Consider the following 27,636-nt stretch of genomic DNA (forward strand, 5'->3'; position numbering starts at 1 on the left):
TTCATTCTCATGCTGTCCAGGATGCCCTCAGGAGCCAGTGTTAGGAGGAGAACAATCAAGAAGAAACAATCAGGAGGAAAGGAGGACCATGGAATGTGATGTCCATGTTTGGCTTTTTGGCCCCTCCTCTGTTCTCTCAAGCACTACAACCTCCACCAGAAAGGAAGTAATGATTAGACCTACCCCTTGTTGACAAACGCATTTGCCCGGACTCTTTGGACGAAAACACCGTGGACAAAAACAATAAAAATCATCTTCGTGTGCTTTTCAACCTCTCTAGTGCCGCATGCTGCCTCCCCCATGACAGAAGACGCAACTTAGGAGGACCGTTGGCTGTCTTCCAGTGAACTGGGGACAATATGAAGAGGGTGACTGTGGGTCAGAGGGATGACTAGTTCAAGTTCAGTAGGTCCCCCAGAGAGTTCAGGTCACCCTGCAAACTCATTTTCCCATTACTCTGTAAGGCAAATAACACCAAGGGGGGGAAAAAACCCCACCCATTCATGAGATGATTCAGGAAATGGATCATGTTGATAACTTGTAATTTCTATTTCCAGCCTTTGTGACTGAAAGACTTTTTAAATAGGAGTCATTTCCTTGAGCGTAAGCACAGCCTACAGGAACAGACAGCGGCGCCTCCCCATGTGGATGGAGAAGATGTGGGGAGTTCACACTCTGAACGTGAGTGGGCCCCACATCAGGCCAAGGAGTGATGAGGTGAGGAGAGCAACCCGGGGGAGATGTGATAGAAAGAGGACCTGGGCTGCAGGCTTCTCGTTAGGTAAGTGACTTGGGACCAGTGACTTGATGTCTGTGTCCCTACAGAAACTTTCTGCTCTAACGGTCTCTGGTTGTGACCCAAGAACAATCTTAGAAGCTGTTTGGGATTTTTAGCAAATCCAGGCTTTTCGCTTAGTTTCTTATGTAATTATTTCTCGCTCTCAAAAGCAGGGTTCAAGAAAACAACAAAAACAACATAACTGGGCAGCCTGGGTGCCTCAGTGGTTTAGCGCTGCCTTCGGCCCAGGGCGTGATCCTGGAGACCAGGGATCGAGTCCCACATCAGGCTCCCTGCATGGAGCCTGCTTCTCCCTCTGCCTGTGTCTCTGCCTCTCTCTCTTTTTCTCTCTGTGTCTCTCATTAATAAATAAATAAATAAATCTTTTAAAAAAAACCCAAACATAGCTAATTAAGAGTTTCTGTTTATTTGGGCTCTCATTAAATGAAGGATTTTATCGCATCTCATTGCTTGTACTCCTTGATAAATGCCCATGTCTGAGAGTAATACAAAACCTTTAAGACAGAAGAATTTTGAAGGATAAGCCTTGCAAGCAATGCCACGCCAAGAAGGAAGGGTCAGAAGGAGACCTTGCATCTGTCTAGCACTCAGTATGCATTATGTCATTCTGTTCTCCCAGCAATCCTGTGAGGATTGAAGGCCCAATATTAACAACACTTTACAGATGAAACAACAGGCTTAGAGTGATTAACAGACTCTTCCAAGACCACAGAGGTAATAAGTGACAGAATTGAGATGCGAAGCCAGGGGTTATTTGACCTTAAGGCCTGGAGCCCTGTAAATCCATCCATCCAGCTCATCTAGCTAATAAACATCGAAGGAGTCGCACAGAGTAGTGGCGTGAAGTGAGGCCTGAGGTCGGATGTGCGTTGAAGGCCCAGCTCTGCCTCTTAAAAGCTGTCCAAGTTACGTCAAGGATCTGAGCTGCTGTTTATTCATTTGACAAACGGGAAGTATGATCCATACCTCCCAAGGTTGGTGTAAGAGTGAAATTACATGAGCTGATGTATTTCGGAGCTTGGTACCGCATCTGGCACACAGAAGGGAATCGGTACAATCATTACTATTATTGCCTATTATTATTATTATTGCTATTATAGATGATGAAAGATAAAGCTTTGGGATTTTGTCATTTCCAGCTTTCAATCCCCAGCACTAACAGCTACTCTCTCCAACGACCTCTTTTAGAAGAAGGAATAGCAATTATTCCACTGAGTTTGACTATGAAGGCTATTGGGTAAATACTGTTTGCTCCCCACCCAAGTGATCTGCTTTGGCTAAGGATTTCTATCAGAGAGGGTTGACAACACAGCCAATCCCCAAATGTTCACACTAATCTGTAGGGAAATCAATATGAATAATCCTACACAGGTAATCCAAAAGTTATTTACATTTGCTCCGATATAAAAGTATGGCCACTGAATCTTCTGGAAGTAATTTTAAACACAATTTTAAATCACTCTGAACACTGAGCTGCCCTACTATTTCTCTTCTGTAATCACTGTCCTCTCTTTCCTGCTGTGGATTCCGCCCAAAACCCGAGTTCACCTCTCCTAGGACACGTCCTCCCTCCCAAGGCAGAGAGGAACTTAGTGCTTCAGAACACTTTCAGCGCTTTCACCCAATGGACAAACAGTAAAAAAAATCACATTCATGTTAATCAGATTGGACTGAAAATCAGTAAAATTATAAAGCAATATTTTCAAGGATTAGCTGTAATTATGAACAACTGAGTGCTGTATTACACTTTTTAGTTTCCAAAGCAGTTTTTTCCATGACATCCTATGGAGCTCAGCCAGTCTCATAAATTGGCCTAGTATAATGCATCTGGGCAGTGGCAGAGGGATGTGTGGTTCTGTGTCCTCAAACTCCAAATTTGTGCTCCTTCTTCCATAGCTCATTCTGCGTGATTTGGACCACTCAGCTCTGAGCAGTCTAGATGTAGATATGAAGATCTATGGAAACACCACTGATTTCCAGAGGTTTGGACAGCAGTTGATCAGTTCCTCTTACATCTGGGTATGTCATTATCTCCTTCCCTTGGGTTATTATCTGTACTCTCATTTTGAAATGGGAGAGAAGATAGTCACGAGAATTAATGACATCCATAAGTCACTAAAATTCTGTTCTTTGGGATTTGGAAAAAAAAAACCTTCATTATTCGACCTCATAAGGTCATAAAAGAAAGATTCTTTTTTTTTTTTTAAGATTTTATTTATTTTATTTCAGTGGGAGAGGCAGAGAGAGTGGAGGCAGGGAGGGACAGAGGGAGAGAGAATCTTAAGCAGACTCCTCTCCATGAAGGGCTTGATCTCGCAATCCTGAGATCATGACCTGAGCCAAAATCAAAAGTCGGCTCAATCTAAGTGACTGAGCTACGCAGGCACCTTAACCTCATTCTTTACATCTCAGGAATCTTCATACTTTTGATTTTAGGCCAGAAGTCTAAGTTAAAAGTTGACCGACCATTGTGTAGGACTCTCCTACTGTAACTTCCCCAAATTTATCATACACAAGAAGGACTCTACACTTGACAAGCAATTACTATGGAGTCCAGATGGGCTATTCACTTTTCTCAAGAATCAGAACCATGGTGTAAGTCTTGTGACTCTGGGGAACTCTCTGTGTTACACCATTCAGCTGCAAATCCAGAGGGGCAGGGTACTGTGTGCTTTCTTGGCCAGCAGATAGATGGTTAGAGGTGGTGGGAATAAGTTCTTCATATCTGTATTCAAATGCTGGGCTAGATCTGGACATGGCCCATTACTTTCATGAGAAAGCAAAGGTAAGATTGACATGGGCCAGAGACCACAGGAGTTCTTTTGAAATAAAACTTGTCACCCAGATCTTGCACGTCTCTGGTTCTTGAGTTCTGCAGGCCTATGTGCAAAACCTCTGGTCTTAATGAAGAAACTACTCACAGTAATACACACTTGCTTTGGGGATAGTTAAAAAAAAAAAAGTATTACCTACAGTGATAAACATCAGCTTATTTATCACTATTTTGTACCATGCTGCCTTAAAAAAGAAAAACCCCAGGGCTCTGTGAGTAGAGTACAGTATATGATTTCTTTGAAACTTCATTACGTGTAGATTAACCCCTGCAAAATGCTTCTATCACATGGAATTACTGGAAAGAGGTGAAAACAACAAGAAAGCAAATCCATGGATTTCAGAGCGAAAATCCCCTAGGCTTACTTTCTTCTCTGTTGGATCTGCCCACATGAACATTTTATATTAGAGGATTTTAAATTCTACAACCTTTTCCTGCTTTCTTCATCAGAGAAGATTTTACATTAAGAGTTTTACATTCTTGGACCAGATAAGAAATACAAAAGAGGGTGATGGGCTGTGCCTTTGACCGGCTGGTGCTTCTCTCTGGGCACAGAGTCATTCAATCACTGAATAAGCGCTCACCGGGAGTCTATGATCTGCTTGGGCAAGGCAGGAATACAAAGGTGAAAGTCACTGGGGTGGGGGGTGCTCGGAGGGGGTCCACTACCGGGAGTCTATGATCTGCTTGGGCAAGGCAGGAATACAAAGGTGAAAGTCACTGGGGTGGGGGGTGCTCGGAGGGGGTCCACTGCCCCAAGGAGCCCATGATCTATGGGGGAGGGGGAGGGACAGACCGTGGTGGAGATAAATAGCAACGAATTTGTCATAAAAGAAGTAAGGACTGTGTGTTTCAGCAGATTTCAGAAAAGAGATCCCCACTAGCTTTGAGGAGAGGCGGCAATGACTCTTTGTTCCGGCCCTAAAGAGGCATGAAAAAATCCACGTCTGGGGAACGTAGGCTTGTCGGTGTGGCTCGAATCACACGTTCATGAGACACACATGACAGCTGAGAGAAGAGGCCTTTAAGGCACAAGACCCCACTCTCGGCATGTTATATTCATAAGCATCGGGATTCGTTTATCTAAGGGGTCCTTACGGTCGCATGCTGCTCTGTATAACCAAGTGCTAATTTTTAGCTGTGCTTAAAAGTGATGCTTTGACATGAAACTGCTCCCCCAACTTTTCTCCCAACAGACTTCAATTCACTGGAAAGCCTCCTCCATGCCCCTTAATACCCTGTGTGCACAATTAAATTTCCTTCGGAATGCTTCCAGTAAGCAAGTCATGCCTTGAAGGAATGTTCTTTATGCTCCCATCAAACCCGGGGTAGCTTTTTGCACCATTTAAATCTCTTGTCATTTAGAAATTTAGTAACCCAAGTAATGTGTCATTTCATCCATAAATCTCACACACACGTTCAGCTTGACATGCTAAACAGTCCCCCGCATGCCCAGCTGGAGCGTCACAAGTTGAAACAGAGCAATTGTGCTCCCGAGACTCCGCTCCAAGGACCTTGTGAGACGATTTTTAATTTCTCAACTTCGTGTTCTACCTGGAGCTGTGCTATATTAATTGCTAAGACATAAAATAAAAGGACACCTGTAAAAAAAAAAATCCTTTTTGAAGTGCATATGCTATTCTGGAAGTGGTTTGAAACAATATACACAAGCAGCCACACGGTCTAATCTCTATTATGTGCACATGGGTTTCTGTACTCAAAGTACTTGTTATTCTCACTCCACAGAAGCCTAGAAAATCAATGGAACAAGAGGCTTCGTCGATTCAATTGAACTTTGCAAACTACCACACTGTCATAATAATATGCACCGCAATGCCTGCCCAAACTGCTTACATAACGCAGCTCTTATCACATGAGATTTATCAGCAGCCACATTTTTCTTAGTAGGCTGGAGCCCAGTGAAGTCAATGGTGAGAGAGACCTATTAATCACAGCTGAACTTAGTGTGCTATCTGTGATCCCTTGTAAAAGGGAGGGTGATAAAAAAGATGCATAGTGACACTCACTGTCAAAAATGCTTACGGGATGATGTGCTCATATCAGATGGCTTTGCAAGTTGGATTGGCATTAAATATTCCACAAGTGGAGTTTAGAAAAAAAAAATAACAATGCTACAAATCTGGGAAGGAATAGCTCTAGGCTCCTGCCAATCCCCAGTTATTTTAGACCTGGCGACAGGGAGTGGAAGGCTTAAGAGAGGCTGCCGAGGCACCTGTTCTAAACGGCAAACTCAGAAGTTGTGACACCCAGACAAAAATCTGTACCCCCCACCCCACCCCCAATCCCACCCTGTCTAGAAATGCAACTCCTGTGACAGCTCCTTGCTTGGCATGCTGCAAACAGCTTATAAATAACGTCAACATGTTACTCATCGACTTTTTGAATGTACAGAAATGTTCGGAGCTTGTTGCTTCCAGTTGTCAGGCCCTTCTTTGTGGATCTCTCTACAACAGTCTTATCTGTCAGGAAGTGTAAGTACCAGGAGGGCAGCCCCTCTGTCAGCACTTTGCCAGCATTCTGGGTTTTGAGACGTTTGAGGAGTGTTTTGCCATAGTGGTGCTCAAACTCGCTTATGGAAGGCCCATGTAAGGAGTACCAGGTTGGGGGACAGCTGAACTCCAACAGCTTTGTCTCGAAGGAATAGTCAAAAGGGAGATGGATGGTCAAGTGTCTTCCACTGGTACTGCTCACCTGGGCTCACACCAGTGCCTGACACTCAGCAGGGTCCCACCCACTGAACACCTGTAGGAAGAGGGGAAGTAAGGAAAACAATCCTGGATAGAACACGGATATAAAAAATATAAAAGACCCTCTGTCCAGACCCCTGGAATACCTGAGGAGACTGAGCCCTTCTGGGTCCCATGAGGTACGGCAGGCAGAGTAATGACCTTCCAAAGAGATCTCTGTCCTGATCTCTGGACCCTGTGAATATGTTACTTCACATGGCAAAAGGGACTTTGCAGATGTGACTAAATGAAGGATTTTGAGTTGGGAGGATTGCCTGGATTATCTAGATGGGCCCAATGTCATCACAAGGGTCCTTATAAAGGACAGAGGGAGCTGGAGATTCAGAGTCAGGGAAGGAGGGGAGAGGGCAGAAGCAGAGGTGAGGGAGGAGGATGGTTGTGGGTGCAGCACCCCTGGCCCTGAAGATGGAGGAGGGGCCACAGGCTCAAAGGTGGGGGTGGCCCCTAGACACTGGGAAAGGCAACGGGACACTTCTCCCCTAGAGCCTCCAGGAGTTGTGACCTCCAGAATGGTAAGGGAATACCTTTGTGTTATGGAAGCCACTAAGTGTATGTTCATTTGTTAGAGCAACAATAGGAAGGGGATTTCTATCTTGCCTGCCAGGGGCCTCTGAAGCCATTTTTGTGATTTTACAAAACTGTTCTTTTGACTTTGTTGTCTTCTCGAATGTAACTGTTTTTATAAATTTCAGGTTAGTTGAGGTTCATTATACAACTCATCACAATCAAATTCCTGTCTTCTGCTTGTTTCTGGCCGATCTGAAGCCTAGATTCTAGATTCAGACAACTGTACTTGTGACACTTCTTATATAATGTTGCACAACAACCATCCATCATTGACAGCTTTGTTTCAAGTTCATTTTTTAGCACACCTAGAAAGCATTTTTCCTTTAATATGTACACCTTTGTATGAAGCAGGTAGCTCCATATCAACTGTAAAGACCTATTATTTAATGTTAAAAACCACTCGCTTAGCACTAACCCCGTGCCAGACGCTGCCCTGAAGGGCAGAAAATGCAACAATTAATAAACTATAGATACATGCATTTACACAGAGAAATGCTGGATATAAAAAAGACCAAGGGGTCCAAAGAAATACACCTGAGTACCCCGAATAAATGCAGAGATATGGAAGGTTAGCTTTTATTGGGAAGGCTTTCAAAAAAAAAAAAAAAAGATAAAACTTCACCTGGGTCCTCATTTATACAGATTTTTCTCAAGTTCAGAAAAACATGATGAGTAGTTGTGGTCCTTCAAGTACAAGGTATGTTTTAGCAATGACATGGGGTTACGAGATGGTTAAAACACTGGGTGTGTATGTGTGTGTGTACGCATGCTCATGTTGAGAATGGGAGTAGGCAAAAAGGTACAACAGATGAAACACGTAAGAAACGAGAGGATAAATTCTGTTCTTAGTCTTTTTTTAAAAAAAAAGATTTTATTTATTTATTCATGAGACACACACACAGAGAGGCAGAGACATAGGTAGAGGGAAAAGCAGGCTCCCTGGGGGGAGCCGGGTGCAGGACTAGATCCCAGGACCCCAGGATCATGCTCTGAGCCAAAGGCAGGCACTCAACTGCTGAGCCACCCAGGCATCCCCTGTTCTTAGTCTTAAAAGTCCTAGTAAAGAATGTAGACTCCACTTTATACAAAATGAAATTAAAAATTAGGGGATGGGGGCACCTGGGTGGCTCAGTGGTTCAGCATCTGTTCAAGTGCCTATCTTCGGCTCAGGTCATGATCCCAGGGTCCTGGGATTGAGTCTTGCATCAGGCTCCCGGTGAGGAGACTGTTTCTTCCTCTGCCTATATCTCTGCCTCTCTCTCTCTCATGAATAAATAAACCTAAAATCTTTAAAAAAATAAAAATTAGGGAATGCTGAGAGCACACTGTCTTTCAGATTTGCATGAACTGAGTCCCTGATCTTCGATGTTTCAAACTCCTGCTGTGTTAGCAGGGGACATCAGTTCAGTTCAGAATTGAGATGAGAAGCATCGGTCACCTTCTGTATTACCAAAATCTCTCCCGCCAGCGGCAGGCATGCACATGTCCAACTCTCCCAAAGCCAGTGAAATCCAATGTAGCTATAGTTCTTCACAGAGTCACTGTTAGCGAGTTGCAAAACTGGAAGATGACCTTTGAGATGACTGTTTACTCAGCCTTGGCTGCTTTTTCAATGTCTGTTTTGTTTGTTTTCAAATATAATGGAAAGAAAAATGAGAAGTTCCTTGGGGTTCCTTGGGATTCCTTGCTAATCCTTTTTTTTTTTCTTCTAAGATTTTATTTATTTGAGAGAGTATGAGCAGGGGAGGGGCAAAGGGAGAGGTTGACTCCCTGCTGAGCCAGGAGCCTGATGTGGGGCTCCATTCTAGGACCCGGAGATCATGACCTGAGCCAAAGATAGACACTTAACCAATTGAGCCACCCAGGCACCCCTCCTTGCTAATTCCTAAATCATATTGCCAAAAAGCTTCTGATGAAGAGCAGAGGAGGCAAAGAAGAAAGAGGAGGGAAATCTCAGTGAGACCATCTAATTTCTCCTTTAAAAAAAAATGTATTTGGGATGCCTCGATGGCTCAGTGGTTGAGCATCTGCCTTTGGCTCAGAGTGCAATCCCGGGGTCTTGGGATCGAGTCCCCGCATTGGGCTCCCTGTGTGGAGCCTGCTTCTCCCTCTGCCTTTCTCTGTCTCTCATGAATAAATAAATAAAATCTTAAAAAAATAAAATAAAAAAACTTAAAATGTATTTATTTAAATATAAATTTAAATTTTAGATAGTTAACACAGTGCAGTATTGGGTTCTGTGGTAGAATTCAGTGATTCATCACTTACATACAATACCCAGTGCTTACGACGACGGCAGGTGTCCTCCTTCATGCCCATCCCCCACCCACTGCCCCTCTATCAACTGTCCATTTGTTCTCTATCCTTAAGAGTCTCTTATAGCTTGTTTCCCACTCTCCCTTCTAACTTTCCATGTCAGCTCTTTAACACTCAGCTGCAGGAGGGGAATGTGCTAGGTTAACCACCTGAAATCATCATTTTTGTAAGTCAAAATGGTCAAATATCAGCAGTTTGATCTGATTTAACTTATCCTTCTCCACTCTCCCAGTCCCCCTTGAGATGAAACTCCCCTGGACACATCCAGGCTCAGTGTCATCTCAGCTGCAACAGAGGTAGAGCGACAGCACCCACAACGTAGGCAGCATGAGGCGATGTGGTCTGCGCACAGGCCTACCCCAGGGGCTCTCGTGGGTGCAGCGTGAGCAGCACACAGTTCACTTCAGTTGCAGCTAAAAATGCTCTTCTCAGCAACAGCGCCCACGATGACTAATGGCAGCAAACAGGAAAGAACAAAGAGTGTCAGTTTATGTACAGGACACATTTCAAATAAGAACGCTCTCAGAGATGTGGGGGCAATCTCAACACCATCAGGTGAATAAAACATTTTTTTTCCTTATTATGCAGAAAATGAAATTTTGGACCATGAAAAATGGTATACTTCTCAAATTTTAAATCTTAAATGTCCAATTTCTATGGGGAATTTTAAAGCTGGAATTAAACACAGTGAAGCTTGGTTAACATACAGATTCATTTATTGTTCTGCAGTCTTATTTACATATATGTGTGTGTGTATATATATATATACACACATGTGTGCATGTGTGTGTATATATATATATATACACACACACATATATATATTTTATATATATATGTATATATTTGCTCCCCTAGACAGTATTTAAATTTGCAAAGCCTTCCAAAGTCATTGCTCTTAGAAAATGGCATAGATATGCATGCTACCCACTGAAAGGATGAATGTGTCTGTTACTAAGTTAGTAAAATTGACAGAGTATTGGTGGGTAGCTTATGAGGGCCTGTTAAAATATAATAAAAATGAAAGTAAACTATTTTTTACTCCCAGTGCTGTCTTATCTTAATTAAAAAGTGTGGAACTAACATTTGAAGAAACAGGCAGAATGACAAGAAGCACTTTTGTCATCCTCCAATATGCAGAGCTTAGAAACTGGGTGGCGGGGGGTGGGGAATTAGCTCTGCTAGATGGTCATGACAAGACCACCTGTCAGGGCATCCTGAGCCCAAGACAGCATCGAGGGGGCAAGCGAGCAGTCCACAGCTTAGTGTTGTACCCACAACATGATGGTGTATATTTAATGTTTTAAGTTTTGGAAGAATAGAATAATAACACGACAAGAGCAGAATAATAAAAGGCATTTTTTTTTTTTTAAATCAAGGGCCCAAATTGCAAGAAAACCTCCAGGGAGGAAATTCAGATGGGGCATATCCTTGTCATTGAGTATACTCTTTTTCCTCTCTTAGTACATTACAGAGTTTCTCTCATCGATGAAGGAATTGCTTTTTAGAGCAATAAAACCCAATGGAATAATTCAATTTGTTCATGTTAGCCGTGGGATTTTCCAATAATGAATTGAATTTCATAAGAAAAAAGAGGGCCCATTTTCATAGCTGTGAATGAGGATTAAACCAATATAAACTTTCTTCCCTGTTCAGGCAAGTAATTTAGTGACAACAGAGCACTTTCCCTTTGCGGTCAAGTAATGAGGGTAGAAATGAATGTCGGAAACCCCAAGGGAAGCCACATCTCAACTCTGCTCTTCCACGGCGGTGTGAGCAGTACCGAAGCCATTCCAAGGAGTCCGTGATTTTTTTGTTTGTTTTTTCTTCTTTTTTTTACTTCCCTTCCTCACCGAGTTTTTCAACTTCTCTCTTCTTGCTAATGGTTTTAGGAGACAACACTAAAAGTAAGTAATAAGATACCAGTCTGTAGCATTCTAAATGATGTGTTCTTCAGAATTATGACCGTTATCTGCTAACTGTTAAGTGCCATGTTCACTTGCTACATTTTTTTTTCTGCAGTGTCCTTCAAAATACATCCAAAGATACAAAAGTGCAGTAGCACTACCAAAGAAAACTACTAGTGAAAATGTCACTGATCTTTGGCAGAAATGGCCCCAACTGCAAAACAGGTGGATCATATGGAAGAAGGTGTAATATGCAGGCATGCCTAAACTTTGGAAACTCAATACAGTAGAGTCATACTGGATACAGGACAGCTGGGCAGCAGAAATGTTTCAGGGCAAGCACCCACCCACCTGCTCGCAAGCTTCAGATCTGAGAAAAAGGCATTCTAGTAGCACCAGGTAGACAGGCAGAGGACATGGACTTCGCACAGACTAACACTGGGTATAGAAAATCTTTGTTCAAAAATCAGTAAAAAATTTTTAGATAGATCAAATATAGATATTTGATGTAGGGGTCTATGAGGAGAAGCACTAGCATAAAAGAAAGGATCCACTGTCCTGTAGATGCACTGGGAATATAGCCTACAAAGGAGGACACTCATAGTATAATTTTGTCATTAAGAGCAGGGGTGGAGGAGGTTGGAAGTCAAATTTCTGGACTAAAATCCTAAGTTGTCCATGTATTGGTTATTTGCCTTTTGGGACTCCAATTCCTCATCTATGAAATGAAGAGGATAACAGCACCACGTGTTATGAAGATTAAATAAGTTAATATACATCATGCCCTGGATAAGGTAAGGGCACACTGCTTGCTGTCACTGTCACCATCATCACCATTACATGAAGCTCTGTAGCTAAGGAAGCCCACGTTCTCTTAGAATGTCAAGGAAGCATGGAATTTATAAAATAAGAGATTACAAAATTAGAGGAGCAGGGATCTGGCCACGGTGTGAAAAGGCAGCTGACAGAGAAGAAATTCATGTAAGAAAATAAACACGAATATCTGAGTAAATGAAAATGTGCATTTAAGTCAATGACAACACAGAACGGACAGTGTGTAACAAAAGCTGGTGCTGAGGAAAAGCCGCAGATCATTTATAAGAGAACAACAAGTAAAGTAGATCAGACTGATCAAACTGATAATCCTATATCTAACAAATCCACTCGTCCTAAGAAACCAGAAAGGAACACAAAACAAAGCAAAAATAGATATGTAATAGCACCTCTCTGCGATACTAGAACAGTTTTCTCTCCTCAATATAGACTTTTTAATAGTTGTGAAAACAGAAGGCCACCTTCTTGTTGATGCAGGTGTATATACACACACATACATAAACCCCCATGTGCATATGTATATACACAACTACATGAATATTACAATTAGTGGGATCTTAAAATAGAAAAAAAAAAGTTCAGTAAACACTTTCTTGAACTAAGAAAAACCAGCCAATAGGAAAGATTCACCTGTGTTCCAGAAAAGAATATGAAGCATAAAGAGACACATAACTACACACATTCCAAGATTTTTTAAATGTCAAGACTAAAGCAAAATAGTCTCATCAAACACGAGACTGGGAATATCGCTAGCTCTTAACACTTTACTTCTGTAAAAAGGGAAGAGATCTGAGGGACAGGTGAAAAAAACCTACTTTATTACAATTGGATGATGGGTTTCCTTTTGTCAAATTTTACTAATCTTTGGGCATAGATTTGAAATATTTTACATTTAATGAAAGCAGGTCTCCCTTGCTCAGACTTTTCTTTCTCAACTTGTAAATTCCAGGAAAAAAAAACGAAGTCAAACTTTTTTCTGAAGGAAATAGTTGGTTTCTCAAGAATTCTGTACACAGCCAGATGGCTTTCAGATTTTAAGGCAACAGTAAGTCTTGCCTAGATATGCAAGGTCTCTGAAAATATATCACCCATGTACTAGTTTTAAAATTTTATGCAAATCGATTCCAGTTATAAGCGAGATGAATCAAAGGTAAAACCTGAAGCCTGGGAATGTCAACGTGTAAAAGGGCTGTGATAAGCAATTAAACAAGCTAACCCCATAGAATTGCATTCAAATCACAGCTGTAAATAAAGTTGCAAAACCAAACGTGAATGTTAAAAACAATTTCTGAAAGAAAATCTTCCTTCTGTAGCAAGTAACAATTTAGTGATAAAAATTATGAAGCAGTAATAACTAGGGTCTGGAATTCTCTACCATAAAAGGATTAGCCAGGAAGTTAATTTGTCATCATACAGGAGGGTGGAATGAAAATAATGATTCTTCACTTGTGTCATTAGAATGAATAAAGCTTTTCTGCACTCCAGAAATGTACCTTCCTCATCACTGGGAAGAATAAAAGCATGCATGCATGCATGAATGAATGAATGAATAAATACACACGTACAAACAAAATTAAGCAAACAGGTACATAAATATGAAATGTATAAAATAATATGACAGAAGTTTGCCCACACATTTTGGCTAAGACAGACAATCGATGTGTGAATAAGGTTTAAAGCCCCCTTTAAAAATGAAGACTCAAAGAACTTGCTTCAAAAATTCAACTATAAACTTGTAAAGGGAAGAAAAAGGACAGAAAAATGTTAAAAATGACAAAAATACAAAAGCTAATATTTACCAGGAAGCCACACATAAAAAGAAAGCAGAGGTGGCAATGATAATTGAAAGTAGATTTGAACTAATGAGAAACGTCAAATGAGAAAGAGCATCACTTTCATTACAAAAAGTTAAAATCCTTCAAGAAATTATCCAACACATAGGTGACAATTCTGGTAGCATTTCACTAAATCAAACATTTAGAAATAAAGAAATGGGAAAAACCAAAATTCTCTGAGAATTAAAACTTGCTCAGTCTTTGACAGATGAAGAATTTTTTTCAAGGAGATTCCAAGATTGGAATACCATAAAATGGGTAAATTGAATAAATACATATTTCATTTTATAAGGTACAAGGAAGCTATCATGGAATTGGTACAAGGCCCTGGATGTCAAAGGATTTTTTTTAATCCCTCAAAAAGAAAGAGTCATGAATGTCATGGACTCAAATCAAACATGATGCAATAAAACTGGGAATTCATAATGCAAATGTAAGCAAAATTACCCAGTCACTTGGAAATCTGAACAAAACAAAGCAAAATAAAAAATAATTTTGTGCTAAATAACCCTTACACAGAAAATTTTTAAAAATTACAAACTATTAGAAAACAATTTTTTAAAAGATTTTCTTTATTAGAGACACACAGGAAGAGGCAGAAACATAGGCAGAGGGAGAGGCAGGCTCCCTGTGGGGAGCACAATGCAGGACCCAATCCCAGGACCCCAGAATCATGACCTCAGCCAAAGGCAGACACTCAACCACTGAGCCACCCATGTGCCCAAAACTATTGGAAAAAATTTAAAGCCTTTACTAACTAGTTTGGACTAAAAATGTTAAAACACAACATATGAAAGTTTACAAATGGGTAAACTTATTAAACAATGAATAAGCATCATATTTAGAGAGTAAGAAAAAGATGAGTAAACACAAAGACGTATAAGATGATAGCAGAAATTAGAGAAAGAGAAAACACAAATTCAGAAATTAATTAGTGAACTCATTACTTGGGGGGGGGGGTAGAAAAATCAAATCAAGACAATGAAAACCACAAAGGCAACACAAGCAAAAATGAACAAGTGGGATGACATCAAACTTAAAAGTTTCTGTCCAGCAAAGAAAACCCTTCAACAGAATGAAAAGGCAGCCTAACGAAGGGGAGAAAAGTGTTTGCAAACCACATACCCAGTGAGGGGTTAATGTCCAAAATACACATACAACTCAATAGCAAAAAAGCAACACACAATTAAAAACTGGGCAAAGGATCTAAAGAGACATTTTTCAAAAAAAACAAAACAAATGGCCAACAGGTATATGAGAAGGGGTGCTCAACATCATTAATCATTAGGGAGATGCAAATCAAAACCACAATGAGATACCATCTCACATCTGTCAGAAGGGCTGTTATGAAAAAGACGAGACACCACAAGTACTGACAAGGTTGTGCAGACAAGGGAACCCTTGCGCACTGCTGGCAGGAATGTAAATTGGTGCAGCCACTATGGGAAACGGTATGGAGGCTACCAAAGATATTTAAAAAACATATATTTAAACTAGAGCTACCATGTATCTGGCACTCCCACTTCTGGGCATATATTCAAAGAAAACAAATCATTCTCTCAAGGAGATGTCTGCATCCCTGTGTTCATAGCAGGATTACTCACAACAACGAAGCTCCGGAAATAAGTCTAAGTGTCTATGGATGGATGAATGGATAAAGAAGATGTGCAATATATATATATATATATATATATATATATATATATATATATATATATTATATATTATACATATAATGGGATATTATTCCATTATATATATATATATATCCATTGGAAATATATTCCATTTTTTATATATATATGTATCCCATAATATCCAGTAATATCCCATTATATATATTATATATTATATATTATTCAGCCTTAAGAAAAAAGGAAATCCTGTCATTTGCAACAACACTGATGAACCTGGCGAGGGCATTATGCTAAGTGAAATAAGTCAGAGAAATACAAATGCTGCATGGTTTCACTTATACAGAAGCTGAATGCGTAGGAACAGAAAAGAGACAAGTGGTTGTGAGGGGCTGGAGGGTGGGTGAAACAGGGAGGTTGGTAATAGGGTGCAAAATTTCAGCTACAAGGGGCACCTGGGTGGCTCAGTGGGTTAAGTGTCTGCCTCTTGACACTTGATCTCAGGGTTGTGAGATCGAGTCCCACCTTGGGCTCCGTGCTGGACATGGAGCCTGCTAAGAGTCTTTCTCTCTCTCCCTCTGCCCTCCTGTTCCCCTTAAAAAAAAAAAAAATTCAGCTACAGGTTGAATAAGGTCTGAGGATCTAATGTAGAATATGGTGACTGTAGCTGATAACACCATATTGTATAAGTGAAATTTGCTAAGAGTAGAATGCCAATATTTTTACCAGCCCCCCCCACCCCGCAAAAGGCAACTATGTGAGGTGATGGGTGGGATAATTAACTCAATGGGGGAATCCCTTCACAGTGTATATGTAAATCAAATCATCACCTTGTACATTTTCCCTTACAGTTTTATTTATCAATTATACCTCAGTAAGGGGAAAAAAAAGAAAACTGAAACCAAAAAATAGTAGGAAAAATGTCTTCCTTAGTAGGCTCCCATTATCAGTTTTACAGGTGAGGTTTTTCTTTTTTCCTTAAATCCTCTGCACTTGAACAACAAAACAACAAACTTTTAGGCACTGATCAGTCCCTACTCTATGATTTCTGAGTATAAAATGCAAGGCTAGCCAGTGTATTTGGCGAAAGGAGCAAAGCTCTAGTATCAAAACCCGAAAGAAAAGGAAAAAAAAAATCAAAGACAGTTTTCCTTATGGCGATCGATGTGAAAATATTTTAGGTAAAACCTCAAGAAATTACATTTAACCGATATTAAAAGAATCACAAGTCAAGAACTCTCAGGGTTTGGCATCAAGACGTAAGGATGTTTTTATATTTGGTAATTTACGAATTAGCAGATTACTTGAACAGATGTAAAACAAAGAAACACAGAAGTTTTGGATAAAATGGGATCCGAAGTAATCTTCCTTCATGGGATGAAAAACATCTATCTATATGGTCATCATTCGGTTTACGGAAACACATGAGAAGCACGGTGATCATAACCAGTGACTGTGTCACAATCCTCTCTTCATCCCGGACAGGCACGCAACTCTCAGGACCCCAGGATGTGCCGCTCTGCCCACAATCCCTCCCTGGCACTCACCCCTTGGACAGCAGGTGTTTTTAAGATCTGGGTTTGGGGGGTCAGAGAGACTCATTTCCTTGTCTTCCAAGGCAACTTTGACCTCATCCCCTCATGGACCACAGACCTAGTTCCACTTCAGCTGGCTCTGGCCTGGTTGCAGGGCCTCTAAAGAGGGGCAATGTCCAAGGGCATATGATACACAGCCCCCCCGCCCCAGCCTGCCCTTCATGCTTCAGAGACTGGGTCCTCCTCTACCTTCCATACACCCCACAGATTTTTGCAGCAGAGGATACAGCCAGTGTCTCTATAACCCAAGTCTCATTTGAAGAACCCTTCAGGTTAGAGTTGCAGTTTCCTAAAAGGCTTTGATGCGCTTTTCTGCATTCTTCTTTATCAGACCATGATAAGAAATGAGGCCTGAGAACTTTTAGAGTAGGCTTATTACCCTATTGTCTCTCTGCTGTGAATATTCAGGCCTAACACGTGAGTGCACTTCATTTTTTTGGCCACTTGTAAGTTAAAAGATGGCAAAAACTACAAATATGCCCTTTAACAGTAGGCATGGAGGAAGGGCTAACTCTTCCCAAACTCAAATCCTATGCATGTCCTCCCTGGTAAAGCCCAACCACTTAGAGTCCCCGTAGAACGTGCAGGAACCAATGCTTCCTTGGGGCAGCAAGGAACCCCCTTTCCTTGTGCTACCCCGACTCACTGCTATGTTCTTTCATTTAGCTATTCACAGACTTAAGATTTACAGCCCTTGAAGATAGGAACCTTATCTTACTCTTCCTGACTCCCATTAGATTGAGCACATTTTCTTCTACTTAGCGTGAATAAATATTTGCTAAATGGATTTAAAAATGAAAATTGAGCTGCTGGAGTTCACCCCGTGTCAGACTTCTCAGGAGGTTAGATGTCAGGTTTTCTAATTAGGAAGATGGTCAGCTCTGTGATGCCATTTCTGTCGGACTAGACGAGAGTGTCTGCAAAATGTGTGCGTGGTGAGGGGGTGGGTGGGTGGGTAGGAACAGGGCGACTACCAAAATACCGAGTTACTGGACTTGGTCAAAAGGGGACTGAGGAATAGGATTTCAGGTTATGAAGAAGAGTTACAGAGAGGCAGCATTTATTTCTGCGTAAAGGCCTAATGGACATGAGTTAATGGGATTATGTTCGATTGGGAAGAATTTACGAGATTCCTGAACCAAGTGTCAAAGGATTTAGATGGTTGCCCTGTAGATTCTTTCCCTAGAAAGCTTTTTAAATAGAACTGTCATCTATCCATTCAGAATGGCTTCAACACAGGCCTTCCTGGGACAGTACTGGTAAGTTCAACACCATACTTGACTTGCAATTCTGAGAATCTAGGATATAAACAACGTCAAGAATGTGTTTTGCAACAACTTGGCTCTAATCAATTTAGTTCTCTTTTTGAAACGCCTAGCCAACATGACGTTGTAAATCCAGTTACTGGTCTGGACCTAACTAAGTTGCATTTAAAACTATTAGCCAGAGTGTGGCACTGCTTCTTCTATACATTCGAGAAGTGTCAAGGGTGGGTGCCTGCAGAGAGCCAGGCCGTTTTCCATCCTGGCTACCTGCATGGGGGTGGGTTTTCCAGGCCTCTTCTATAAGTGTTCAGCTGCATTGGAAGAGTGATGGGGTTCACTTTCCATAATGAAGGAGTCCAGTGTTGTGTAGACTTGGAGTTAACCGTTTTCATTTGGTTACCTAAAGGATGGCTACCTGTGGGTATAACCATCCTGGGTATTTCCCTGGACATGAAGAGACAAGGAATTAATAGCTCCATGGACCTCCTTACAAAACCAAAAGGAGGGATGCCTGGGTGGCCCAGTGGTTGAGCATCTGCCTTTGGCTCAGGGTGTGATCCCAGGGTCCTAGGATCGAGTCCAGCATTAGGCTCCCTGGGGGGAGCCTGCTTCTCCCTCTGCTTCTGTCTCTGTTTGTCTCTCATGAATAAATAAAATATTTAAAAAAAAACCCTAAAAGGTTGTGCAATAGCCCTGGGAGCGAGGCATGTGATAAGTCCACGATCAAAACTTTGTTTCTTCAGACAACGCATTCGAGGGTGTTGGGAGGGACTCAAGTAGCAAGCCGGCCAGAGCTCTTCACTTTCCCTGACCTTCACCCAGAGCATGACAGAGACAAGGATGTGCTGGGACAAGGCCATGATAGGTACAGCTGCTCTCATCTGTGCATCTCAGGGAAAGAAAGCCATGTTTTCCACCATAAGCAATTACATGGTCTCAATCCTAATGAGAAACACTCTCCGCCACAAGTAGATACTATTGTTCCTCAGAAAACCTTCCACTCACCCAAGATGAGGAGAGTGTGGTCAGCATGCACCACGGCTTGAGAGACCTCAGGCCAAAGCTGAGGGCGTTTGTGCCACTTTCGGAGGTGCTTACCAGTAACTCTTAGTTCTCAGAGATTCACAGAAAGGTCCCCAGTTTCCATCTCCAACCCTCAATGTAGCAGAGGGCAGGGAAGATCTCAGGCCCATGCTGATTGACGTTGACATTGTAATCAATATTCTGGGATTGGGATATCCCAATCAACTGGGATAAAGGATCCCAATACAATCACTTGTGTGTGTGTGTGTGTGTGTGTGTGTGTGTGTGTGTAAGGGGAGCTTCTGGACTTCTCACACTGGATGGGGTAGGGGTTGTAGTCATTCTGTGTATAGTTGGGAAAGCCCTGCTGGCAGGCCACTAGTCTCAAGCTTTTGGATTACCTGAGCTTCTTGTGAAGGCAGGGAGGCCCAGGGACCCAGTGTTGCTCTTTCCTCTATCAGCCATCCCCCTTGGTCTATCAACCCTCCATCTTGGAAGGGCGCATCTTCATCGGCATGCTCTGGTTTAGGCAGCTGCAAAATCAGGTCTTTTCTAGTTGAATGACTAAAGGAGACACATGCTGTCAATGAAGGAAGCTGGAGGCTATGCCAGGCCTGTTGAACACCACAGGCACAGCGTAGGATTGACGGATGGGTGGAGAACTCAACCAACTAAGGATGAGAGTGGACTGCCTCCCTCCTATCCAACCCTTCCACTTCACTCATTCCCCCCCCCCCAGCCCTACTAGCTCTCCTTCCCCAAATTCTAGGCAGCTGACTCTCCCATCCATTCAAACAAATTTTAATCACAATACCTGGGATGAAGGAAGGTTGAATCTGTGTCCGCCTACATCACTAAAGTACTTCCCCTTTGGCCTACTCATAGTTTGCATCAGGAGCTCACCGACAGGGAGCCATACTGGAGAGTTTCTAGACCTACAGTGGATTAGGACTCTTACAAAAGGAATGATGTAAAGCTGCTAATAGAAAAGAGGAGTGGAAATAAACTTTCCCGATGCCATTCAGCTAAGGGAACACAAGTTCAGGAATTTCAAGGAAGGATTGATCTTCACCCACACAAACACAGTGCACGGTACAAATACGGACTGAATACCACTGTGCTTGGAGAAAAGCGTCTCCTAATTTATATCTGAAATTTCACCTTCATACAAAGGAATGTGTGATGATGATTCTTTCCTGACAGCAAGTTTTAGTAGGAAGAAGGAAACAGAGGAAAACACAGGAGAAGTAACCCTTTAAGCGGAGGAACATTCCATGGAACGGGAAACCCAGCCTAAGTACAAGGGCTGTGGCCAGTGAAGAGCCATTTCCCTATTTCACGAGTTTGTCCTGGAGCCATCAGAAAATCTAAGTGGTCAAATTGCATTGAATCTGATCGGCTTTATAAAATGCAGCACTTTGGGGACACATATCATTTGTGGTAGGACATACTCGCCCAAATGTGTGAGTCTCCACTCGGTGAGGAGGGAGAGAGGGTACATATTGTGCACCTACATTCTTGTCAGTGGCAAGTCTCTTTTGGACAAGCTGGGGACTCTGTCTCTGAGCATATTAACTGTAGGGTTGAATGAAATCTCAGCAGGCTGGCCCATCATGACAGCTTCCTCCAAAGCATCACCCTGCTTCTTGCCACTTGGCATTCTTCCCACCATATTAGAGAAGAAGGCATTTCTTCAGTTGGTATTCAAATGGAAACTGACATCTGGTTCACGTCTAAGACACTCTGATGTATGTGGGGCTTTTTTTATATGGCCCTTTGCTCTAACCCAGAGATTAAAATGAGCCTCAACATAAACCAGAGGGATGAGGCATAAAAATGACTCTAAATCTCACCTATGCTCAGCTGACACCTGTAAAGCATGATTGTGTTTTAACTATAACACTTTGGAATGGCTCAGGTAAATATAGTGCCATATGCAAAGCTTTCAGATCCCACAAATGCCACCAGTACTTATGATCCCTGTGGGTAGGTTTTCTCTTGCTGTGTTCAAGTCTGAATGGAATATAAATGCACCATTAAATCTGCCCTAGAAGTACAGAGAGCGGCCGTTGCATAGTTAAGTGAAAAAGGCAGCATTTTATGTCTGATAGAGCAGTCATCTTGTAAAGAACAAATTGGTAGAGAGAGACAGTGAAAAGTCTTGTATGGAGAGAGGCCTCAACAGGATAGGCAGATGGAAGTCTAAATTCTCTTATAAATTCCTTTTAAATAACATATTTTATTGAGCTGTTAGAAGAAAAATGCAGATTCTTTCTGAAGCTTAGAAAGAAGAGGCCTAACCCCAGCCTCCCACTCCAACACACACACACCCAGGCCACTACGATCCCCATCACCATTGTTAGTAAGAAGGGGCAAAGAATAGAAACAAGAGTAAAAGTCATCTTTCACTACGGCAAACAAAGCAAGTTTAGCTTGTCACAGGGAATGATGAATGGCTACCCATCACTTTCCCAAAGAGAGAGAAACCAAAGATTGTGTATCAATTTTTATAATTTTAAAGCTGAAAGATAATAACTCTGCAGAAATGGAGCAGACCACATAAAAATCCCCTCTGAAAATGTGATTACACATAAAAATCCATAAAAACGTACAAAGTGATAGATGAACCAAAACTACACAAATGCAGTTTTTTATCCTTTTGGAACGGAGCAGAATGGCATATGTAGAGAGAAGATTTTATTTTGTATTTTTAAAAGAAATATTTGGAGCTTAATTGAATTATACTTCTGGTGGGAACTGAGATATTTAGCTGGAATATTGGGTTTTATTCTAAACTGAATTCTATATTGAAGAGATGAAGAAAGAACCACCGTGAAGTATTAGCAGTAAGGTTGACCTGTTTCAATAAGCTAAGAAAGCCATGCATAACAGAAGGTCGTATACTTTATTCCTACACTCTCCTAACCCCCAAAGGGTCTGTATTCAGTATTCTTGATAACTCTGATAGGGAAATCATCTTTGATCTATTCTAATTAAATTGAGTTTATATCTGATATTTATTTCTTGAGGTTCTTAAAATTAACTTTTTGTGTGTGGCTACCCTGCTAAATCTGTGTCATCTCCCCACCGCCCCAACTTTCAATTTCATTTCAGTGAATCTGGAACATATATTGAAATGCACGTCTCATTTTGCTTATTCTATAGAAGTTATCAAGTTAATCCCAAATTCTACATACCACACTTTACCTATATATATTATGTTTTAATTTATTTTAAGTTATTTTGTTTGCATTGGCCCTTCAGGGATTTCATGATGTTTCCATAGGTAAATTGAATCAATAGCGTTGCATAATAAAATGTGCTTAAATTTTTTGCATTTAGAAATCATACCAATAATTTGTATTTCTTTAACAGTTATGGTTAATGTGGGAAAAAATTCCCCTTTCTCTTGAAAATCTCAAAAAGCTTGTGTCAGAAGTCCTTAGAGGTCTGCTTATATTGTCCCAATTATGATTAGCAAGTAGTGTGGATGCTGTTATATATCACAGGTGAATTTTTTTTTTTTAATGCTGCACTCTGGGTAAAGTATATCATGAATACAGTGGTACGGTTTTTACTATGTAATTTCAATGTATTATTTATATCAACTAGGTTTAGGGAATATACAGAAGCTAGGTTAACATCACGCCCATCAAACCCATATTTTAAAAGGACATAAGGAAAAAGAATGCATCCCACAGGTCAACTTTGCTTCCAGCAAACCATTTCCTCCACACTGGCAGAAAGGTGGTTGGACAAAGAGCAAGGTTCTGAAAATAAACCACAAGGATCAGGAGAAGAAATGGACAAGACTACATGGTAGGAAGATGAATTCCAGAGGAAGGTGGGGGTGAAGATTAACAAGCCGATGGCTTACTGCTAATTTCTTTAACATACAACAACTCCAAACCTTGGTGAAAGCCCCACATGTGTTGTATAAACTTCCAGGCCTCGGCTGCCCTGATTCTTATTAGAAGAGACCTGGTGAGACAAATAATATGCTAGGAGCATGGGGGTACCTGTTATAAACAGTCTGAACTGCAATTCATCTTACTAAAACATTTTGGACACCAGCCAGCTCGAGAATCATAAAACACCTTGGAATACGAGATGCTGTCACTGAAGAAACCCTGTTTGCTTATCAAAGAAAAGGCAACCAATTAATAGTTTTATTACTAATACCATTACCCCAAGGGCTAAAATTAGGTTTATTTATTTATTTTAAGTTCAACCCACTAAATTCCATGCTAACACACAACAAGTTACAGCTCGTATTACAAATGAATAACTTAATTAAAAAACATTGATTTTGCTCATTGACTGCTGCAAATTTTATTAAATATTAATGATAACATTTTGTATTTTTTATACTAGTCATGAAAGTTTTATGTGCTCTCTCCCCTACAGCAGCCTTAGATTTTATGACAAAATCTTAGGCAGCTCAAAGTACAAACATAAATATTGCATTGGCCAGCTTGGTACAATATATGTGTGTACATAAGCCAATGAGTGGATATGTGTACATTTACCCAAATATGCACCGAGTTAGGAGCGCTGACTCAACGAAGTGAGGGAGGAACTTGGATGTTTTAAGTTTGTGTTATATTCCAGCTGCCAAGAAGAGTCACCCAGAAACTACTGGAGAAAGCGCCCCAGGAAGTGGGACCTCAGAATCATATTAACCAAGTGCGTTCTCTCCCCAAATCCTATGGGTCATACAAAGTGCAAACATCACTCTGGAAATGATGTCATTTTATGTTACAAGTCGCCTATGACCAGAGGTTCCCCCCAAAGGACATTGTCGTATTTCCTTACCTAGTAGGGCCCAAAAAACTAAAAGCTCACCAGCCTAAGGAAGAGATTTCACAATTTTTTGCTGTTGTTTCCATGGGCTTACTTTACATGTTTATAGTGGAGCTGGTACAGCTTCGGACTTTTATCAGTAGCCTAGATGGACCAGAAGGAACCTTTATCTTGTTCCTCTGAGCTCTCGATGGAAACCATAAATGTTTGGAGTCAGCTGACAGCTGTGTCAAGTGAATCAGATGACACATTATTTAGGATGTTTTTTTTTCCATTCTTTGGAAACTTTTAACTTAAAATTCTGTTAAATGTTAGCAGAACATCGCTACTCTGAACTCCTGCAGCGAATTTCTTCTCTCTGTGCCTCAAGGTCATTCCAACAATTGAGAATTTAAGTCACTTCCTCAAATCACCTCAGAGGTCAGAGGGACAGGTCAGGCCTCTCTGAGTTATACAAGTCTTTCCAAAACTTAACAAACTTCCTGAGGAATACAATCATAGCAACCTAGACTTGAAAAACAAAGTTTGAGCATTATGAAGTATTTGCTAAAAAAAAAAAAAAAAAAAAAGAATCCAGCCATACTCTACATAGTTTACAAATGCCCTCACAGCGAAAGGTGAGGGAGGGATGCAGGGTAGGAGTGCTTTCCAAAGGGAAAGGCTTCACGTGAAAAAACCTTAGGCATTTTCTAGATACGAGGAATTAAAAGGCAGACCAGAAGATCTTTAAAATATATGTTTTTGAAATGCAAAATATGTTTTTGTAAAACATCGATGGAATGTAATACGTGGGAAGCAACATATTCAATTTTGTAGTTGCTGGTGACCTATGTGTGCTTGGGTGCTTCAGCTCTGGATCCATTAATCTCTGTGTAGCCCCCTCTTCTATGCCCCCACCCCCATCCCAACCACCCCTCAGGGCTCTGGGAGACTGAGCCCTAGGACTGCATCTCCCAGCCCTTGGCAGCTGGCTCCTGTGGGGTTGGGCCAAGAAGAGAGGCTGGAGGTACAAGGGCAGAAGGAGAGACAGAGCGGGGGCGGGGGGGGGGGGAGAGAGAGAGAGAGAGAGAGAGAGAGAGAGAGAGAGAGACGGGGGTATTTCTGCCCTGCTGCTCCTTACATTTGCCTGTTTGGAAAAACTATACCCCCCCTTGCTCCTGGGTCCTCCCTCTGCTCAAGGTCTCTGGGCTCCCCCACCACCTCCTGCATGCTACCCATCCAGCAGTCCTTCATTAGAAGACTCTCGAACTGTGTAAATTCAAATATCTTTCTGTCATGTCCTGCCAGGACCATGAATGACATGAGCAAAGTAACCATCGCTCCTACTAGGTGTCCTTTCCAGGGTGTGTTAGGGAAAACAACAACACCGGATAACAGGTCACAGGTGGCTTTTTAGTAGAGGAGCCTTGGAAAGAAAGTCACAAGAAGAAAGATGAAATCTTTCAACATTTGAATCAACACTCAATCGATGCCTACATTTTTTTCCTGTGAACTTAGAGATGCACAAAACACCACATAGTTACATCCCATATTCTCTCCCTTTCTGCTGTGGAGTCAAGTTTCTCCCCCTGATGATGAGGACCTGGGAAAAAACAAAACAACACCCCCCCCCCAACCACTCCTTGCAATGGTGTCCGCTGCTAGGCCTGAGGGCACGCGCTCCAGGGGCCTGACACACAGTGAAAGGAACGAATGTCCCCAACTCAGCTTGACTGTGAACCAGGTCTACAGAGCCACGTTTGGTCCTCCCAGGGAATAAATTAAATCTGCATCTTGACTGTGTTGCCTGGAAGAGATTTTTAAATTATTTATGGTGCCATAGCAGGTAGCTGGTCTTCTTGGGGAGCTGGGGGTGGGGTGGACGGTTCCTCCTGTTGTCTACTCCAGGCCACTGCGTTCCTAAGTCCAGTAACGTCTAAAGAAAAATCACAGGGCTGGAGGCAACCAAGACATATTAACAAAAAAAAAGAGACAGTGAATACTGTGCACTGTTTGGAGACTGCTTCCCACCTGCTAGGGCTGCCAGTTTGCTCTGGTTCTGGCTGGGACACGGCAGCTGTGTGTGGGTGTCCTGGCTGGGCCGGGGGGTTGGGGGGGAGGTGATGGGCTAAGGCCCACGTGGGTTGAAGGGTCAACTCTTAACAATGGAAATAAGAAGAACCTCGAGAATTTGCAGAAGGGATTTTGCTAATTTGGAGTCTCCTGCTTCCCAGTTTTGACCCTGGTTCGTGTGTCTACTCAGTGTCCAAACAGCTTTACACTGAGCATCAGAGGACCTGACTGTTTACAACAGGGCTGGTTCAAGGATGGATTTCTTAAAGCTTCTCGGTGATTTCCTGGCATTTTGGAAATCACTGCAGTACAGAGTGGCATGGAGAGCCTCAGTGGTCTTTTCCATTAGGGTGGACCTTTCCTGTGGACATGTATCCCTTCGCCCTGATGCCCAAATTGACCAATGCTACTGTTTAATTAGAGAGAAGGTTTAAATGCACACACCCTGTGCTAACACATTTATGCGTCCAGGTAAAATTATCTCAATGACTAATCGCTGATTTTTTTCAGAGATCCATTACGTAATGAGGCATTGTGAAAGCACACAACGTGGAGGAGGCCTGCAGAAAAAGTGGACATAGCACAGCAGGAAGGAGAGAGCATGTGAAGACTGCCTGGTTTGTATTTCTTCCTAAAACCAGAGCCTAGGAAATGTCTTGTCCTACTTGCATGGACAGAGAGAAACTCTATCCTAAGATGTAAGTGCAGGACCATCTTTATTTTAACTTGTAAGGGATATTATTTTACCTACCTTCCTCGGAACTATAATAGAAATCAAATATGCTATATTTGCATGAATATGCTCTCTTCATAGACCTCAAAACCTTTTCCACACCTTGTCGAATCACACCATATCTGAGTTAAGAGGCCAGTTTCTTACCAAACAATTTCTCGGAATTGTTTTCCGAGATAGATAGTAGACGGATAGATGGGTGATAGAGAAATAGAAATAGAGATATTTGTAGCAGTTTTATTTATCCTAACGTAAGCATGTGTTACTGTAACATTTTGACTTTTATATTTGTGGTAAACGTTGATTATATCTGGGAAGAAGATGCTAAGTCTAGGGTACTACTAGCATTGAAGTTAGTACTCAAAATGCATATTATAAAGACCCACATGTTTAATTCTTCCCCTTTTCTACTATGTTTAAACTTTTTGGAAAATATCTATTTATTTTAGAGAGAGAGAGAGAGAGAGAGAGCGCACACACACAAGACCCAGGCATGGGGATGGGAAGGGAAAGGAGAGAGGAAACCCAAGCAGACTCTAAACTGAGCACGTAGCCTGATGAGGTGCTTGATCTCAAGACTCTGAGATCACTGGGCTGAAACCAAGAGTTAGATGTTTAACCAACTGTGTGCACCCAGGCACCTCTAAATTCTGAAACATAACACACAGAGAA

General features: G+C 41.6%; 1 protein-coding gene and 1 long non-coding RNA gene across 3 annotated transcripts in view; one reads left to right on the top strand and one right to left on the bottom strand.

Annotated features, from left to right (window-relative positions):
- The window catches only part of CELF2 (CUGBP Elav-like family member 2), a 518,459-nt gene that overhangs the window by 426,333 nt on the left and 64,490 nt on the right, over positions 1–27,636 (bottom strand). The window lies entirely within an intron of this gene.
- LOC121496782 lies at positions 595–27,182 on the top strand. The gene is made up of 3 exons (XR_005989342.1): positions 595–781; positions 2,696–2,818; positions 26,742–27,182. It is a non-coding gene; the product is annotated as an uncharacterized LOC121496782 (long non-coding RNA).

Source organism: Vulpes lagopus, chromosome 8 (assembly GCF_018345385.1).
Source record: "Vulpes lagopus strain Blue_001 chromosome 8, ASM1834538v1, whole genome shotgun sequence".
NCBI lineage: Eukaryota > Metazoa > Chordata > Mammalia > Carnivora > Canidae > Vulpes > Vulpes lagopus.